At 37.5% G+C, this 9,246-nt stretch overlaps 1 long non-coding RNA gene across 3 annotated transcripts in view; it reads left to right on the top strand.

Annotated features, from left to right (window-relative positions):
* The first annotated feature begins 634 nt into the window (after window positions 1-634).
* LOC108022041 (uncharacterized) overlaps window positions 635-9,246 on the top strand; it is a 117,512-nt gene continuing 108,900 nt past the window's right edge. Inside the window, exons 1-2 of one of the 3 annotated variants that reach the window (XR_007765976.1) lie at window positions 635-649; window positions 758-1,591. This is a non-coding gene — a long non-coding RNA (uncharacterized LOC108022041). Of the gene's footprint in view, window positions 650-757; window positions 1,592-8,672; window positions 8,696-9,246 lie in introns of those variants that run through there. The other 2 variants (XR_007765978.1, XR_007765977.1) reach the window with 2 other exon arrangements.

The raw sequence follows: 9,246 nt of genomic DNA on the forward strand, positions 1-9,246 counted from the left end.
AAATACGCGAAAGAGCGAGGGAGAGAGAGAGGCGAAATTCACGAAAACGAAAAACGTGTGTGTTGGAAAATAGAACACACACCACACACACAAAACTAAGGCAGAAGCTCGTGTGGAAGCAGCTGAAAAACAGGGTTGTCGCGTAACTTCAACACAGAATATTATCTATAAGAAATATGGTTAGTTTTACCATTGTTATTCAATATTGTTAAAAGCTGCTTTTTTTATAAGACAAAGCAAATCTCTCAAAATTTACAAATTATCATAATCACTATAAAGAAATCTACCAGATCTTATGTATTGCTAAAAAACTTTTTTTTATTAAACAAGTGAATTCATTCGTTGAAAATATATCTGATCAATTATAAAATTAAAGAGAGTACACACAAACTTAAATGTACACATTTGCTGGTTTTTGACATCTGGCAACCCTGCAGAAAAACTAACAAACAAAAATTATGTGGGACAAACGGCGCATAAACAAACTCTCTCGCGAAGGGGTATGGTGAGGAGGCGAGGGGCTATGGAGAGCGCGCCCAATTGTTTACACACAACTTTTTTTACGCGACGCCACTGTGTTTGTGACGCTCTCTTTTGCTCTTCCATTCGTTTTGCCATGCGGTTTTCGTTGTTGTACAGTGGAAACTCCGTAAGTTTATGCTAAAAATTAATTACTGTGCAAAGGAAATGCAAAATTTGGCTAAAACCATCAGGAACGTTTTCTTCTTCTGTAAAATGAATGTATTTTTCGTTTAAGCCGACAAAAAGTAGAGTCTCTGCTTTGGGGCCTCCACTGTACTTGTTGTCGCCTGGTCTACATGCACGATCTCACTCAAATAGTTATACAACTCGCTCTGGGGGCCAAATAGCAGTGAGCAAGTGAAATTGCAGTGCGAAGGAATTTCGAAAAACCAGTTAGAACCATGGCAACGTTGAGAATGGGGCTTACAGTCCCGACCCGCCCCCGGCCACCCACAAAAACAGTTAAACAGGTGCAAAAAAGCACACCAAGACGGAGTCGAAAGAGCGGGAAGAGAGCGGTGGAAAGCTTAGAGGAGAAGAGCATGGATCGGAATCAGTGTGGCCAAAGCCACCGAAGCTGCGTGACAAAACAACAACACGTGATTAAAGTTTAGAGTCGTATAACTCCTACAATATCCTACAAAAGATTGATTTTCCAAATTAATGAAAATTTGAATAATAAAATGTAGCCTAACTGAAACTACCTATATACGAAAGCGACCCCTAGAATACCCCACAATCTATCAACGATTCATTGGAACGATCAAATCTTGTGCAACACGAGACAGTATTGAAAATAGTCATTATTCGTTCGACATCATTAGCACTACTGTGGGATTCTTGATATTTGTAGATAACAAAAGAACGAAGGCAAACTTTGACGTCACTGTGTTGTTGCTGTGCAGAGCAAACGACGACGACAGCGACAAATGTGGAGATCAACAGATCAGTCACTCGCAGACCGAAACTAAAAAGTAACCAAAAAAGAAAAAAATAAAACAAAAAGATCGCTTCGAAAAGACATTTTCCACCGAACAAACACAGACACGCACACACATGCACATGGCAGGTATATCTGCATCTGTATCAGTATCTGTGTCCGTGTCCGTGTGTGGGGTATGTTTGTATAATCATGTGATACCAAAATAAAGAAAAATGTGAAAATCAAATAGCAGCGACAGCGGCCAGGGCACTAAAAAGTCACAAGCAAAAGTGGAGCAATAAAGCAAACAAACCCGACAATTTTTCTGTTGCCATGTACAACCCCCGACCACAACAGCACCATCCCCAACCCCAACAATCCCAACCGAGCCCACTAACCATCTCCATCATCACTATCATCCAGTGTCGCATGTAGTTTCGGATCAGCCACGGAAATATGCAAATGTCGAGAGCCCCGAAATTGAATGCAATTAAAAGGCACGCACAATATCATACAACATCATAGCTATGGTCGGAGAATGGGTTTAGAGATAGCAGAGAGGATAGAACCCCTTTAAAGGGGGTGTGTAAAATCTTTGGACGTGGGTTATCTTACTACTATAAAGGTTTTTATATTGACTCCATTCCATTTCTGACCTTGAGATATTATAATCCCTTTAAAGGGGGTGGGTAAAATCTTTGGACGTGGGTTATCTTACTACTATGAACACTTTTTATATTAACTCTTTCCATTTCTGACCTTGAGATATTAGAACCCAGTTAGCAATTCCGAAAACATGAACTTATGTAAAACCAATTTTGTATCGATATCTTCTAATATCGATAATATCTTCCACTTTGATCAACATCTTTCTATATCTTCCATATTGATTCCCTCTAACAGATAGATATAGGGATTGCTCCGTTGTCAAATAAACAATTACAGAACCGATGGATCACCGATAGATCTGATTATTTTCCCCTCAATGTTCCGATCTCGTGAATGGTGCCGGCCGATGTATTAAATTTCAATGAACTGAAAACAAAGCGATCATCAAAAGCAGCGCTACCGAGAGGAAAATAAGTAGAGATACAGAAAAGCGAAATTCTGAAGGCATTAACAAAAACATTTTTAGCAGCCAGAGGTGTAGAGATGTGAGTCCGAATCGGAGGCTATATGCCAGACACACAAACAGATATAGCCCGAAAAAGTTGTTGATGGGACGCCAACGAGATATTGTAGCTTGTGCGTAGCACAGTGTCTTGAAGATAATGTTCAAAAACCATTTCTAGGTTATGCAGAGTTGCATTTGAATTTAAAAAAAGTTTTTCGAAGAGGAAACTTGAAAACAAAACCGATTGTCGGTGAATTTCAACGAAATCGATCATTGGAATATTTACTCCGGCTCTGTTTATCAATTGATCTGTAATTGCTGGACGGGCCTTGTTCTGGTTTGTTTTTCGGCTTGGCAAATTACAATTTCAAATCGCTCGAAGATCCACTGTATCTATGAATTGATCGGTGGCTATATGTATGCACATTCGTAATCGATTTATCCCACTTCCATTTGCATTTTCGATCCACGGTGCCTCCACACCGCCTTCTTCCTCTTCTCCCGCTTCTCTTCCTTCGGCTTGGCCCATTGTCTAGGTGAGGTCGTTGAAGAGCGAAGAGCGGTGGGCGGTGGGCGGCGGGAGGAGCGCGGGCGGGGCAGTGGGTGGCGGGCGGTTGGACGCATTTAGCCATGTTTAATTTTGTTTGCATTGAGCGCGCTCGCTCTCTTTCCCGCTCTCTGTCTCCCCCTTTTGCCGTTCTTCGCATGAGATAAAGAGCATGTAAAAATAGGCGGAAAATTGCATTCCCCCCCCCCCCCCCTCCCTCCCCCCTTCACCACTCACGCGTTAATCTTTGTTTATTTTTATGGCATTTTTCTTATAAGTTTTTCGGTGTTGACTTGTCATTTTCTTCCTCGGTTGGTTTTTTTAAATTTATTGTTTTTTGATGGTCTTTTTCTTTTTTTTAAGATGTTGTTTTGGAATGATGGATTTTTTAAAGATTAACATTGGTGAGTTTTTGAACTTTATGTTGCTTGTAATTTCATATGACATTTAAATTTTTCTGTTTTTTTTTTATTTATTTTAAATGTTGAACTTGTTGTTCACATTGTTGCAAATTTTCCTAATGGTTTTTGTTATTATTGAACCTTAAAAATGTCAAACAAATCACTGTCGCCCTCTCGCTCATCTCTCCCTCCCTCCCTCTCTCTCCAGCTATTTGTTGTTATACTTTCTTGTTATTGTTGTTCCTGATAAATGTCAAACAAATAACGGCGGCTCTCCCTCGCTCTCTTACGCTCTTCGCGTGCCGCTCTTGCGTGCCTCTTTTACCTTTGATATCCCCCTCTCCCTCAGCCACGCTTGCCGCGCATCGCGCCATCTCACTCACCCCGTCAACAGACGCAAAATGATCAACATTACATTTGTCTTTGATTTTGCGTCTTCGTTTTTCGCCTATCTTCTTTTACTTTTATTCCTTTCTTTTCTATTTGGAAGCCTCCCTTGTTATTGTTGTTGCGTTTTTGTGTTTGCGAAATGCGCAGTTAAAAAATACTTGTCCAAAAAAACGTAAACAAAAAACTATTTGGCTTTGTATTAATGCCACTTGATCTTATTTTTTGTTGACGTGCCGCCACAATTAGCGAATTCGGCCAGGCAGAGAGGAAAAATAACTAAATCAATAAATAGCAGGGCGCAGAAAAAACAAGAAATAAAAAATCACAGCGAACGCAATCTGGAAAATTTTCTCATAAATATGTATGAGCAAATAAAGCGCGTTCCTCTTTTAATATAATCAGCGTTTTGAACTCCTTTACAAGCATGAATTTAATGCAACAACAAGAACAAAGGCGCAGAAAACGTGAAGTGGCAAAAAGACAACAAAGGCAGCACAAATAGTAACTACAGAAGAACGAAATGCGAGCACTCACAATCACATGATAATTTGCCGAAGGCCAAACAACGCTCTTTGTGGTAAATGCAAGACTTTTTTCGTGTGTCTGCCCTAAGTTAATCTGATTTAATTTGTTTGCCTAGCTTGACTTTCGATTGGTTGTTAATTGCTTCGAGCAACAAGCATTTCGAAATGCGCGCCTCACGCGTGCTGCCAATGCCGCCAAGTGTGACGATGGGCAGCACTCTTTTCCTGAAATCGTGCGAGTGGCAGCCCTGCTCCGCTAACGGTTTTTTCTGAGGCACTCCCAACCACAGATGGCGCCACTAACGCGGTTCTGGTTTATTTTCTTTCGCCTTATTTATAAAAATAATAAAATTTAATTTTTATTTTAAATAAAACATTTTTGGATTTCAGATTTTTGTCCAAAAAACACATTTTCGCGCGGTTTTTCAATCGTAGTTTGGCCAATTCAAGGCGTACAACCGAAAGACCGACTGTTTTGGAAAGCTGGCTTAATTTCCTATCGATATGCATCACTTAAAAAGAAATTTATTTTTTGACCCATTTTTCCATTTTTTTCAAGGGGGTGCCTCACAATTTTTTGGATTTCAGATTTTTGCCAAAAAGCACATTTTCGTGCGGTTTTTCAATCGTAGTTTGGCCAATTCAAGGCGTACAACCAAAAGACTGACTGTTTTGAAAATCTGGCTTAATTTCCTATCGATCTGCATCACTTAAAAAGAAATTTATTTTTTGACCCATTTTTCCATTTTTTTCAAGGGGGTGCCTCACAATTTTTTGGATTTCAGATTTTTGCCAAAAAAACACATTTTCTTGCGATTTTTCAATCAATTCAAGGCGTACAACCGAAAGACCGACTGTTTTGGAAAGCTGGCTTAATTTCCTATCGATCTGCATCACTTAAAAAGAAATTTATTTTTTGACCCATTTTTCCATTTTTTTCAAGGGGGTGCCTCACAATTTTTTGGATTTCAGATTTTTGCCAAAAAAACACATTTTTGTGCGGTTTTTCAATCGTAGTTTGGCCAATTCAAGGCGTACAACCGAAAGACCGGCTGTTTTGGAAAGCTGGCTTAATTTCCTATCGATCTGCATCACTTAAAAAGAAATTTATTTTTTGACCCATTTTTCCATTTTTTTTAAGGGGGTGCCTCACAATTTTTTGGATTTCAGATTTTTGCCAAAAAAACACATTTTTGTGCGGTTTTTCAATCGTAGTTTGGCCAATTCAAGGCGTACAACCGAAAGACCGGCTGTTTTGGAAAGCTGGCTTAATTTCCTATCGATCTGCATCACTTAAAAAAAAATTTATTTTTTGACCCATTTTTCCATTTTTTTCAAGGGGGTGCCTCACAATTTTTTGGATTTCAGATTTTTGCCAAAAAAACACATTTTCTTGCGATTTTTCAATCAATTCAAGGCGTACAACCGAAACCGACTGTTTTGGAAAGCTGGCTTAATTTCCTATCGATCTGCATCACTTAAAAAGAAATTTATTTTTTGACCCATTTTTCCATTTTTTTCAAGGGGGTGCCTCACAATTTTTTGGATTTCAGATTTTTGCCAAAAAAACACATTTTCTTGCGATTTTTCAATCAATTCAAGGCGTACAACCGAAAGACCGGCTGTTTTGGAAAGCTGGCTTAATTTCCTATCGATCTGCATCACTTAAAAAGAAATTTATTTTTTGACCCATTTTTCCATTTTTTTCAAGGGGGTGCCTCACAATTTTTTGGATTTCAGATTTTTGCCAAAAAAACACATTTTCTTGCGATTTTTCAATCAATTCAAGGCGTACAACCGAAAGACCGACTGTTTTGGAAAGCTGGCTTAATTTCCTATCGATCTGCATCACTTAAAAAGAAATTTATTTTTTGACCCATTTTTCCATTTTTTTCAAGGGGGTGCCTCACAATTTTTTGGATTTCAGATTTTTGCCAAAAAAACACATTTTCTTGCGATTTTTCAATTAATTCAAGGCGTACAACCAAAAGACCGACTGTTTTGGAAAGCCGGCTTAATTTCCTATCGATCTGCATCACTTAAAAAGAAATTTATTTTTTTACCCATTTTTCCATTTTTTTCAAGGGGGTGCCTCACAATTTTTTGGATTTCAGATTTTTGCCAAAAAAACACATTTTCTTGCGATTTTTCAATCAATTCAAGGTGTACAACCGAAAGACCGACTGTTTTGGAAAGCTGGCTTAATTTCCTATCGATCTGCATCACTTAAAAAGAAATTTATTTTTTGACCCATTTTTCCATTTTTTTTAAGGGGGTGCCTCACAATTTTTTGGATTTCAGATTTTTGCCAAAAAAACACATTTTTGTGCGGTTTTTCAATCGTAGTTTGGCCAATTCAAGGCGTACAACCGAAAGACCGACTGTTTTGGAAAGCTGGCTTAATTTCCTATCGATCTGCATCACTTAAAAAGAAATTTATTTTTTGACCCATTTTTCCATTTTTTTCAAGGGGGTGCCTCACAATTTTTTGGATTTCAGATTTTTGTCTAAAAAACACATTTTCGCGCGGTTTTTCAATCAATTCAAGGCGTACAACCGAAAGACCGACTGTTTTGGAAAGCTGGCTTAATTTGCCATCGATCAAATGGAAGAGATTATAAATTGTAATCCTTTATTTTCCGATAAATATAAGTGCAATTCGATTATTGGGCTCGCAGGACAAGAGGTAATTCTTCGACTGAAATCACTGGGATCCTTGACCTCTTAGTTATTACAAAAGGAGTTTTAAATTGTGTGTTGTTGATTTTAGGTTTTATTTTTTTTAACTTTCGAAAATACACTCCGAAAATCAGTCTACCGGAAGTTCCGGTGAATGTTTGTGTGTGTGTTGTAGGTGCTTTTGGACAGATCACTGGATATATAAGGAGGTGGACCAGGACTCCAGGATGCAGTGCATCGAGAGCCGCCCAGGATTGAATATTATTTAATTTTTAATTGAATATTTGTAGTCACCACTTAAGGTCAACTTAAACAACTTTCAATGTGAAAAATCAAACAATTTATATTTAACATGGAACATTCAACATAAAACATCCAACTAACAACTCAAGACATTTTAAATGTTGTAAAAATAACCTTAAACTATGCAATTATTAAGTAATATTGGATTTTTACAAAGGCCACGTCATAGAAATTGTTAATTACAAATTAATTTCTTCTGTGGATGCTTAAAATTCCCAATTAGTTCTAGCTCATAATTAATGACCTATAGGCTATGGTCACTCCAAAAATCAGTTGGCCGGAAGTTCCGGCGAGTGTTAGTGTGTGTGTTGGTGCCTTTGGACAGGAGGAACTGGACTCCAGGATGCAGTGCATCGAGGTCCTGTCCAGGTATGAACCTCATTTAGGTGTTAGTTCGTTAGTTATAGTCGTGTCAACTTAAGCGACTTTCAATCTGCAAAATTTGTAAATCTATAATCAGCATGTAACATATAACATGCAACACAAAACATTCAACATAAAACATTCAACTTATCTTAATAGTTATTTGGATGTGTTAATCTCACATGTTTCATGTCACATGTTTCATGTCGCATGTTTCATGTCACGTGTTTCATGTCACATGTTTCATGTCACATGTTTCATGTCACGTGTTTCATGTCACGTGTTTCATGTCACGTGTTTCATGTCACATGTTTCATGTCACATGTTTCATGTCACATGTTTCATGTCACATGTTTCATGTCACATGTTTCAAGTCACATGTTTCAAGTCACATCTTTCAAGTCACATCTTTCAAGTCACATTGTAAGTTATAAATTTATGTTGTGTATAAATTATGTTGAATTTTACAATAGGCCACGTCATTGATAATGCTAATAACACATTGATCTCTTCTCCTAGTTCTAGCTAAAAATGGATGCTATGGTCAATCGAAAAGCCAGTTGACCGGAAGTTCCAGCGAATGATTGTGTGTGTGTTGGTGCTTTTGGACAGATCACTGGATATGTATGGATAGATACGGAGCTTTTGTTATGTTTGCTGGATATATATATATAGAAAAGTCGTCGTTCAAGACTCCAGAGCATGGAAAACTTCTTCAGGTATGTACCTTAGTCAATTAAATATTTTAGTTTCCCCTTAAGCTAAACGAAGTATTTTAAATCAGAAAAGCCTTAAATCAGAAACATTTTAGTTTAAAATCATTAAATATATTTACTCAATTTTTTTTTGTGAGATAGAGTGTCTCTGTGAAACGCTGCCGAGTTGTTGCCATATTAATCATGTTGCCCCAAGACCTGTGCAAAAAAGTCGGTGCGTACTTATCGGACAATTAAAAGTATGGTTAATTCAATATTAATTGATTATGCAAAGCATATATGTACACAAATATATGTTATAGATTATATTCTCTGGCGAGCCAATATAGAAAACTAATCTGTCAGCATTCACAAAAATCTTCCTTCTATTTTAAAGTGTATATAAGTTATAATACATTTAGCTTAAGATGTGTATTAGTAGTAGATTTTAATATTAAGTATATATCTTATAGATGTTTTAAGAACTGGGGATCAGCAAAAGTAGGAACCAGGGTGTGAAATTTTCGGCTTGCCGAAATAAGGTTCCATTCTTGTCGAACATTTAAAAATGCGATTTCCAACATTAATAGGTTGGCACAGATCTTTCCAGAAACTGAATCTGACTAATTCGCATTTTTTTTAGGGGCACAAAAATTTACAAAATTTATAAATTAATACCAGATTTTTGAAAAAAAAAAACACATTTTTTTCTGGTTTTTCAATCGCAGCTCAGCCAAATCAAGGCGTACAGCTGAAAGACCGACTGTTTTGGAAAGCTGGCTCGAT

The sequence above is a fragment of the Drosophila biarmipes genome, chromosome X (genome assembly GCF_025231255.1).
Source record: "Drosophila biarmipes strain raj3 chromosome X, RU_DBia_V1.1, whole genome shotgun sequence".
NCBI classification, from domain to species: Eukaryota; Metazoa; Arthropoda; class Insecta; order Diptera; family Drosophilidae; genus Drosophila; species Drosophila biarmipes.